We start from the raw sequence: 8,359 nt of genomic DNA on the forward strand, positions 1-8,359 counted from the left end.
TCGCTTCATTCCACTGCGGGGCAGGTGAGCTTTTGCTCCCTTGCAGGAGAGAAGCCTTCCTGGGAACGAACAAGAGAGAGGCTGAGGAAGCCCTGGCACACGTCACCCAGAGCATGAGGGAACCTCCAAGTCTAGAAGTCAGACCCCAACCGAGTCTAGTCCTGGCTGTGTGACTTTCAGCTACTGACCTTGGGCACTTGGCTAGTCCTGCGTCACCTCAGTTAGCTCAGCTATCAGATGGGATCATGCTTCCGACCCTCCCTGTGTCATACCTGGTCTGAGCACCACGCGGAGACCGTGCTGAGCGCGTCGCGCCTGCCGGGCACTGTGCACACTCGCCGCACCGCTCGAAGGCGTCTGGACGGACTACAAGGCAGCTCCCGGCAGGCGCGACGGGGACCGAGCGCGCTCCGAGCCAAGTGGCGCGCACCTTCACTCCAGATGGCAGTAATTAAAGGGCTTCGCCCAGACTCTGCTCCGTGGGAGAGAGTGCTTCTCGGCCCTGCCTCGCGTTTGCAATCCTCACATTAACCTTTACGTTCATTTTGCGTGTTTCTTAATGTCGTTTTCGTCATCTTTTTTTTTTTTTTTTTATCCTCACCCGAGGACATTTTTTGTTCAGATAGAGTGGGAGGGAGAGAGAGGAAGAGAGAGAGAGAGAAACATCGATGTGAAAGGGGCACATCGAGTGGCTGCCACCCGCACGACCAACCAGGGCCGGGGACAAACTGCAACCGAGGTACGTGCCCTTAGCGGGAACCGAACCCAGGTCTCTCGGGACCGCAGGCCGATGCTCTAACCACTGAGCCAAATCGGCCAGGGCTCGTCTTCTTCTTTTAAATGATTATATTAGGTAAACTATTCAGTCCATCCGTTTAATGAGTCCCTTCATCCAGCCTTCCGTGAGCACTACTGGTTGCTTGGTCCGGGCATTTGCAGAAGAGAAAAAAGCAAAGACAATTGAGTCACTGACTCCACATTTACTTGAAAAGATGAGATAAACAACACAAAACAATTTCCTCGTCTCTATCGTCACTGCATGTTAGTGACCTGTCTCATGGTAGAAGCTCACTCATCATTTATTACATTTATTGAGTGTTTACTGTATGCCTGGCCCTGGGCTAAGTGCTTTATATTTATAGATTTATAGATTTGTTGCCACTAGCAACAAAGTTATGCGATGGGCATTATGGTTATCGCTCTCTGTGTTAATCACGACGGACTGACCCTGGAGAGGTTAAGTACCTTGTTCAAGGTTACGCGGCTAAGAAACGGCCGTCTCGGGAGTCAAACTTGGGTTCTCTAACTCGGTCGTCTATGGTTTGTTTATCGCTAAGACGCCGAGAATGCTGTTCCAGGTGGAAGGTCCCACATAGGCCATGGCTCAGAGTCAAGGCAGAGCCCGGACTGTTCCAGGGCAGGAGTCCAGAAGGCTGGAGGCAAGCGTGAATGGAGCCAGGCTCGCCTAGGTACCAGGCTTACAGACTTGGGGACTGATTGCAAGGTGCTTGGGGCATAGACCGATGCGTCCCCAGGTGGTTTCAGAAAGCACGTGCAGCCCTGGCCGGTTTGGCTCAGCGGTTAGAGTGTCGGCCTGCAGTCCAGAGAGACCCGGGTTCGGTTCCCGCTAAGGGCACGCACCTCGGTTGCAGTTTGTCCCCGGCCCTGGTTGGGTCGTGCGGGTGGCAGCCACTCGATGTGTCCCTTTCACGTCGATGTTTCGCTCTCTCTGTCTCTTCCTCTCTCTCCCTCCCACTCTACCTGAACAAAAAATGGAAAAATGTCCTCAGGTGAGGATAAAAGAAATAAACAAATAAATACAATAAAATTAGATTAACTATATAGGAAAAAGCAAGCCCGTTCAGATGACCCTGTGGAGGAGAGGTCAGGAGTGGCAGAGACTAGTTCAGTGAGAGCAGGTACAGGGCTGGTGGCAGAGCCCAGCTGGGGCTGTCGAGGCCCAGATGGAAGGTGGGGCAGGCCCAGGGAAGACAGGGGTGGCGGCAAAGGTATTCGGGGAGGTCCGTCCCAGGAGCTGGTGTCTGGAAAGGAAGGGCATTTTGGAGGCATAAACAGGCTCACTCAGCGCCCCAGCCTCTCTCCAGCCTGAGTGTCCCTCCTCGTGCTACAGTCATTGGCTCCCTGGGCAGTCTGTTCCTTTCTTTCTATCCAATCAAGCTCCTTCTCTTTGGGGACTTGATTGTTGAAATACCCTGTTTGCCCGTGCCATTTACATGTTCCAATTACCCACGCCACCCCGCTAACGAGCCCTTGTACCTGCAGTCAAGAGCGTCTGGCCTCAGTCCACTTGTGCAGGAGGGCTGACTGCGAACTGCAAAGACACTGTTCATGGAGTCTCCAGGCGAGGGGCACCGGGCCCTGTTCACACCTCCTCCTGGTCCTGATGGACTGGACCTTTGTTCCTCCTTCCCCACCCCCACAGCCCGCACTCCGCTCACCCCGGAGACGAGAAGAAAAGCTCCGTGCCCACTGGAGAAGCTCTTACCGAGATCATAAAACACCCATTGTACCCTTAGAGCCTATTAAGTCCAAGGTCTCCCTGATTTCCATCACTTGTTCTTTGCAGAGGGGAAGCCGATGCCTGGGTGCTAAGTAACCGGACAGAGGATTGTGGGTAGCTGCAGCGATGCTGAGGAGGGAGAGCTCAGGCTTCCGAGCCAGTCTGCTCTGGGCAGGAATCCCACCTCGGAAAGATGCTCAGTGTCTGACTCTGGGCAGGTTGATAAGCAGTCTCAGCCTCACCTGGAAAACAGGAAGAAGCATGACCTTGAGGGCATGTGTCAGGAATCAGAGTTAACATTTGTAAACCTTTGGCATTTAGAGCCATTTAACACGTGCAGCTGATAGGCCGTGGATACTAACACACTGATCACAATACTTGTTGTTAGTACGACGTCCGAATTAGGTTTGGGGCTGCAAGTCCAGTGTTGGGCCACCTTTGGTGACAGTGACCCCCATTTTAAATCACAACCCAGTCCACATACTACACACATCACAAACAGCGCCACCCTGACTGGGACGGTACCTCCTGATATTTGCTGTTCCATAGTTTATAAAGTGCTGATTTCAGCCAGTTTGTTTCCTAGCACTGCCAAAAAAAAATCACCACAGACTGGGCGGCTGAAACCACAGAAATGGATTTTCTCCCAGTTCCAGAAGACAGCAGCTCAAGATCAAGTTGTTGGCAGGGCAGGTGTCTCCCGAGGCCTCCCCTTGGCTGGCAAGGTGAACTGCTTTCTCCATGTGTCCTTGCATGGTCTTCCCTCTGTGTGTGCCCACTCCCGGGGTCTCTTCATGTGTCCAAATGTCCTCCTCTTATGAGCACGCCAGTCACAGTGGATAAGGGTCCATCTTAACAGCCTTGTTTTAACGTAATCACCCCGATAAGGGCCTTTTCTCCAAATACAGCCACATCCTGAACTACTGGAGGTTGGGGCGTCGACGTGTGAATTGGGGGTGGACACAACGAACGGAGCCCAGTCATGAACCCTCTACAGTGATTCTACATCCCAGTAAGGGGTCAGGAACCTAGCCTATAAAATGTCACTGCCGTTCAATCCATGGCCAAGTCCTTTGTTTGCCTCCCAAGGAATCCTGTTGTTGAAGAACCAAGATACTCATCCGCTTACTGAGTCCGTGCTGTGTGGCCAGGTCCCGTGCCAGGCACCTGTCCTTCTTTGACTCATCACTTGGTTGTCACAACTGCCCAATGAAAGGAGTGATATTACACAAGTGTATCTTTAGAATGTATGTGGATTGCCTGAAGTCAGGGAGCAACTGCTGAGCAGAGATTCAAACCCAGATCTTTCTCCATCGCCCCGAGGATGGTGTTCCCGTCATCGGGAAGCTCTTCATGACGAGATACACGTTTCCCCAGGCGACGTGCATATGAAGCAGGTGCTCAGATTCAGGTGTTCCATAGGAGCGCAGTGCAGCACAGGTTTTAGGATGTGAGGACCTCGGCTTCGATCCCAGCTTGACGTGTTCTGGCAAGGAGGCCTTGGGGACGCTCTCGGTTTCCTCACACTGTTTCCTCTCCAGGAAAGTGGAGATCTTCCTAACATCGACCTCAGATGGTTGTGGTGAGGTTCCAGGCTGGAGAGACCCAAAGGATTTCCTGTTGCACTGCAGATTTTGAGGGTGCTACATCCTTATTACTGTCTTACCCATTATTAATCTCTAAGAACTTCATTTTCCATTTTTATTATCTCCATATTATATATTAAATAAATGTGATATACACAAGAACTCCTTCAGAAGACTTTTGAAAGATGAGATAATTGATTTACGTGCCTTGCCTTTTCTTTCGATGCTACACACTGATTCAAGAAAAACAATGGGAAGAATACCTTATGTCTTCCTCGAAGGAAGGACTGCAAAGGTTTTTGTTATCTTGAGTCAGGCTCCCTTTCTCCCTTTTCAATGGGTGCTTGTAAATTTTCTGAGACAGACTTCATGAGTGGAAGTCCTGGCTAGGACTGCAAACCCCTGTCCCTAAGGACCAGTGACAGAAAATCATGATCTTAGTGTAGTTCACAGCACCTAACACAAGAGGGAGCAGTTTGTAAATCGTAGGTGGGAAGCATGATGGTGATGATGGTGATATAAAGGACCAAGAGGAAGAACAAAAAGAATTAACGAAAGGAGGGGAGACTCTTGGGCCCCCCATTCTGGAGAAGCAATGCTCCCCCTGTCTGTTCTCCATCTCCTAATAAAGAGCGACACTTGGACTCAGGCCTAGTCTCCACGGAGGCTCCCTGTTCTAGGATAAGCTTCCCACCCTGGTCTGAGGTTTTCCCTGTGGGCGATGCCCCGAGTGGTTGTGAAACTGGAAACCCTCTCCTTCCTCTTTGGTTGTTGACCATAAACTGTTTTCCTATTCATTATTTGTGGCAAAAATAATAATAAAACAACACATCAAAACAATCCATTAAATAGTGTATGCCATGCATCATCTGCGGGCCATACGGTAACGATCTCCTCTTAACGTAAACTGTTTCTCGAAAGGACCCCCCAGGATGGTGTGCCGTGAGCGTTGTGCTCTGTGTCCCCCCAGGCCCAGGCCTGCAAACACAAAGAACTAGACGTGCGCTGTTTAAGAAGCATGTTCCCCGGCCGACTTGCAGCGGCCTGGGCACCACTGAACACTCCAGGTGAGAGTAAAGTGCCTACAGCGTCCCTGCTGTTGGAAACCAGGTCACAAAACCAAGTGGTATCCAAGGGAGCTCATTTCCAAACTTGACCTTTGGCTGGTCAACCCTATTTTCTCCCACTTCTGGGAAAAGGGAGGCAGGCGGTCACAACAGGGCCAATATCAACAGGGACAAAGGGCTAGAGATTTGGGGAGCCCGATGATCAGCTGAAAAGAACAGAATGATGATAAAAAGAGCTCCTACTTAATCAAAAATTGCACGCATCCTAATTTTGCAAAATGTTGATGGGAAGTATCGTGTATTTCTGCACAGCTCTGGAAGACGTAAGCCAGGCTTCAGTGGCTGGAGATGCCCCTCAGATTTCCCATCTGCCCTGGAATATGTCTAATGTGATGACAAACAGGAAATCAACCGGCTCAGGGACCTGCAGGTCTGTTTGGAACCATAAAGTACACAAGGCTGCTGACATTGCATATTAATTAGCTGATCCTTCCCTTTCCAAATTAAGAGCTCGGTTTTGCATTACTTACAGATATAAAACTTGGCTCTGTGGCTGGGGAGGCATGGGCATCTCATTCACTGGATATTTTTGGAGCACCTAAGAGTTTCTAGGATCTTCCAGGCTTGGCAAGGAACGAGGTAAGACGTATCCTAAGCCATGGAAAATCTCTCACTATCTAGGAAGATGGGGAGTAGGATAGAGCAAGAATAAAAATGATGGCGATAAATGGTTCCAGAAACAGCTCGGCTTTTCCAACGCACTGGGTATGGTTTTATCTCGCAGTCACTGGGAATCTTATGAGCCTGTGTTTCCCTCCTTGGCCAGAAGAAGGGTAAGACCTGACTTTTCCTGCTCCCTTAGTTCTGTGTCCCTGTTTAAAACCTCATTCATCCTTTCACTTCTTACTGAGCAATCACTACACGCCATGCACTCTACTGGGCGCTGGAGATGCAGCTATGAACGAAAAGGGCAAAGAGTCCTGCGTTCAGAAAGCCTGAGTTCAGGAAAGGGAGAGCAACGGTAAACTCAGCAGACAGACAGAGAAAGAATGAGATGTTACTCCACGTTCAGGTAGCTGCTGCTATGTGACCAGCCACCCCGAACTAGCTGGTGCCAAGCAAGAGCCCAATTTCATTCTCGTGGATTCTGTGGGTCGGGAACTCCGACAGAGCACAGTGGGGGAGGGGGCCTGAGCTGGGAACTCCGGTGGTGGAGCCGGAGCCTCTGCGGTGAGAGGCCCCTGCTTCCTTGCTGGGGAGGGCTGGAAGCTGGGAGGACATTGTGGCCGGAGTGCCCACACATGTTCCCTCTGGTAGGGTCACCTCAGGATGGCTGGTTTTCTCATGTGGTGGCAGGTGTTCCAATGAACAAGGCAGAGGCTACATGGCCTTTTGTGATCCGGCCTCAGAAGTCACACAGTGCCACCTACAATGTACGCCACTGACTGGAGGAGTCCAAAGCCCCGCAGATGTGACACTAACTCAGTGGAAAGAGTGTCAAAGGATCAGCGACCACTTTTCAAACCACGTGACTTGAGGGCCAATATGTTATTGTGTGGAAGACTTTGGATTCAGGCTCAATGGGACCAGGATCTGAACCCTGGATTGGGCGTGTATTCATTTCTGCAGCAGGTTACCAGACGCCTACGGTGTGTGTCATGCTAGGTGCCGGGGCTCTGTGTTGAACCCGAGACAGCCCCTCCCTCACAGACCTCACAGCCGTGCAGGAAGGTCACATGACAAACTATGTACTCACGATACCATCGGGTGCAGGAAGGTCACATGACGAGTTATGTACTCACGGTACCATCGGGTGCAGGAAGGTCACATGACGAGTTATGTACTCACGGTACCATCGGGTGCAGAAAGGTCACATGACGAGCTATGTACTCACGGTACCATCGGGTGCAGGAAGGTCACATGACGAGTCACGTACTCACGGTACCATCGGGAAGCGCTATGACGGCAGGGTCCAGAACCCTGGGGAACCTCACAGCAGGAGGCATTAGCTCAGTGAACTTGGGCGAATTACTTCCAGTCTTTCTGCCACTGGTTTCTCTGTTGGTACAATGAAGCTGCTCAAACCTACTTGATCAGGCTGGCACAAGACCCAGGTGCAGGGAGTTCTCCGAGGCAGCCCGGTCAGCCTCCTCACGGCACCCTGCTTTAGGTCTGCGGAAGCCACTCAGCACTAGCTGACCTTTCTCCAGTTCTTTTTTGTTTGTTTTTTACCTTCACCTGAGGACATTTTTCCATTTTTTATTCAGATAGAGAAGGAGGGAGAGAGAGGAAGAGAGAGAGAGAGAGAAATCGACGTGAAAGGAACACATCGAGTGGCTGCCACCGCGGGCCGACGCTCCAACTGCTGAGCCAAACCGGCCAGGGCATCCAGTTCTCGTCTGTCTCTTTGCTCGCTTATTGCTCGAACTTCAGCAACGACAGTGTCAGATACGCGGCATATTATTACGGCTGCTGCACAGAAAGTGGGCATTCTCTGTCCAGAAGGCTCTTCCCCTCAGACACCCGTGGGCTCGCTTCTCCACCTTTCCCGAGAACTGCAGAGATGCTACCTGATCGACAGTCCAAGTGTCCTCTGTCCCTTCCTGTGACCCCTGGCTCGCCCTTATTCTGCTCCTTCTTTTCCCCAAAGCACTTACCGTCCATAGCAGACTCCTAGGTCTTGCATTTATCATGTTTTTTGTCTACCCAATAAAAATGTAAATTCCATGAGACAGGGATCTTTGGGGTTTGTTCTCATTGAGACATGGCAAGTGGGGAACACAGACCCTGTCATGTAATGGAATAAAGGGTGCGTGGAGAGGGGCTCGAAGGAGACGTGGCCAGAGGGTGGGCGGGGTCTTTGTGAGCCAGGTCAAAGAGTCTGGACATTTTTTGGCTTACATCTCCATGGTATACATTGTAGAACTCTATGCGGAAGAATGAACTGATGAACATTTCTGTATTATCCCGGCTGCCGTAGAGAAAAACAGGAGGTCAAGCTGGAATGGAAGGAGGTGAGCCAGGGGCTGTCCCAGGTGTCAGAAGAGATAGTGGGGGCTTGGATCCGGGTGTTGAGACGGGAGATGATGTGATAAGACAGGATTCGGGCATGTATGGAAGGAAGACTGACAGGACTTGCTAACAGGACCATGAGAGGGTGACCAGAAGGATGCTAAGCATAACTA

The sequence above is a fragment of the Molossus molossus genome, unplaced genomic scaffold (genome assembly GCF_014108415.1).
Source record: "Molossus molossus isolate mMolMol1 unplaced genomic scaffold, mMolMol1.p scaffold_m16_p_16, whole genome shotgun sequence".
Classification (NCBI taxonomy): domain Eukaryota; kingdom Metazoa; phylum Chordata; class Mammalia; order Chiroptera; family Molossidae; genus Molossus; species Molossus molossus.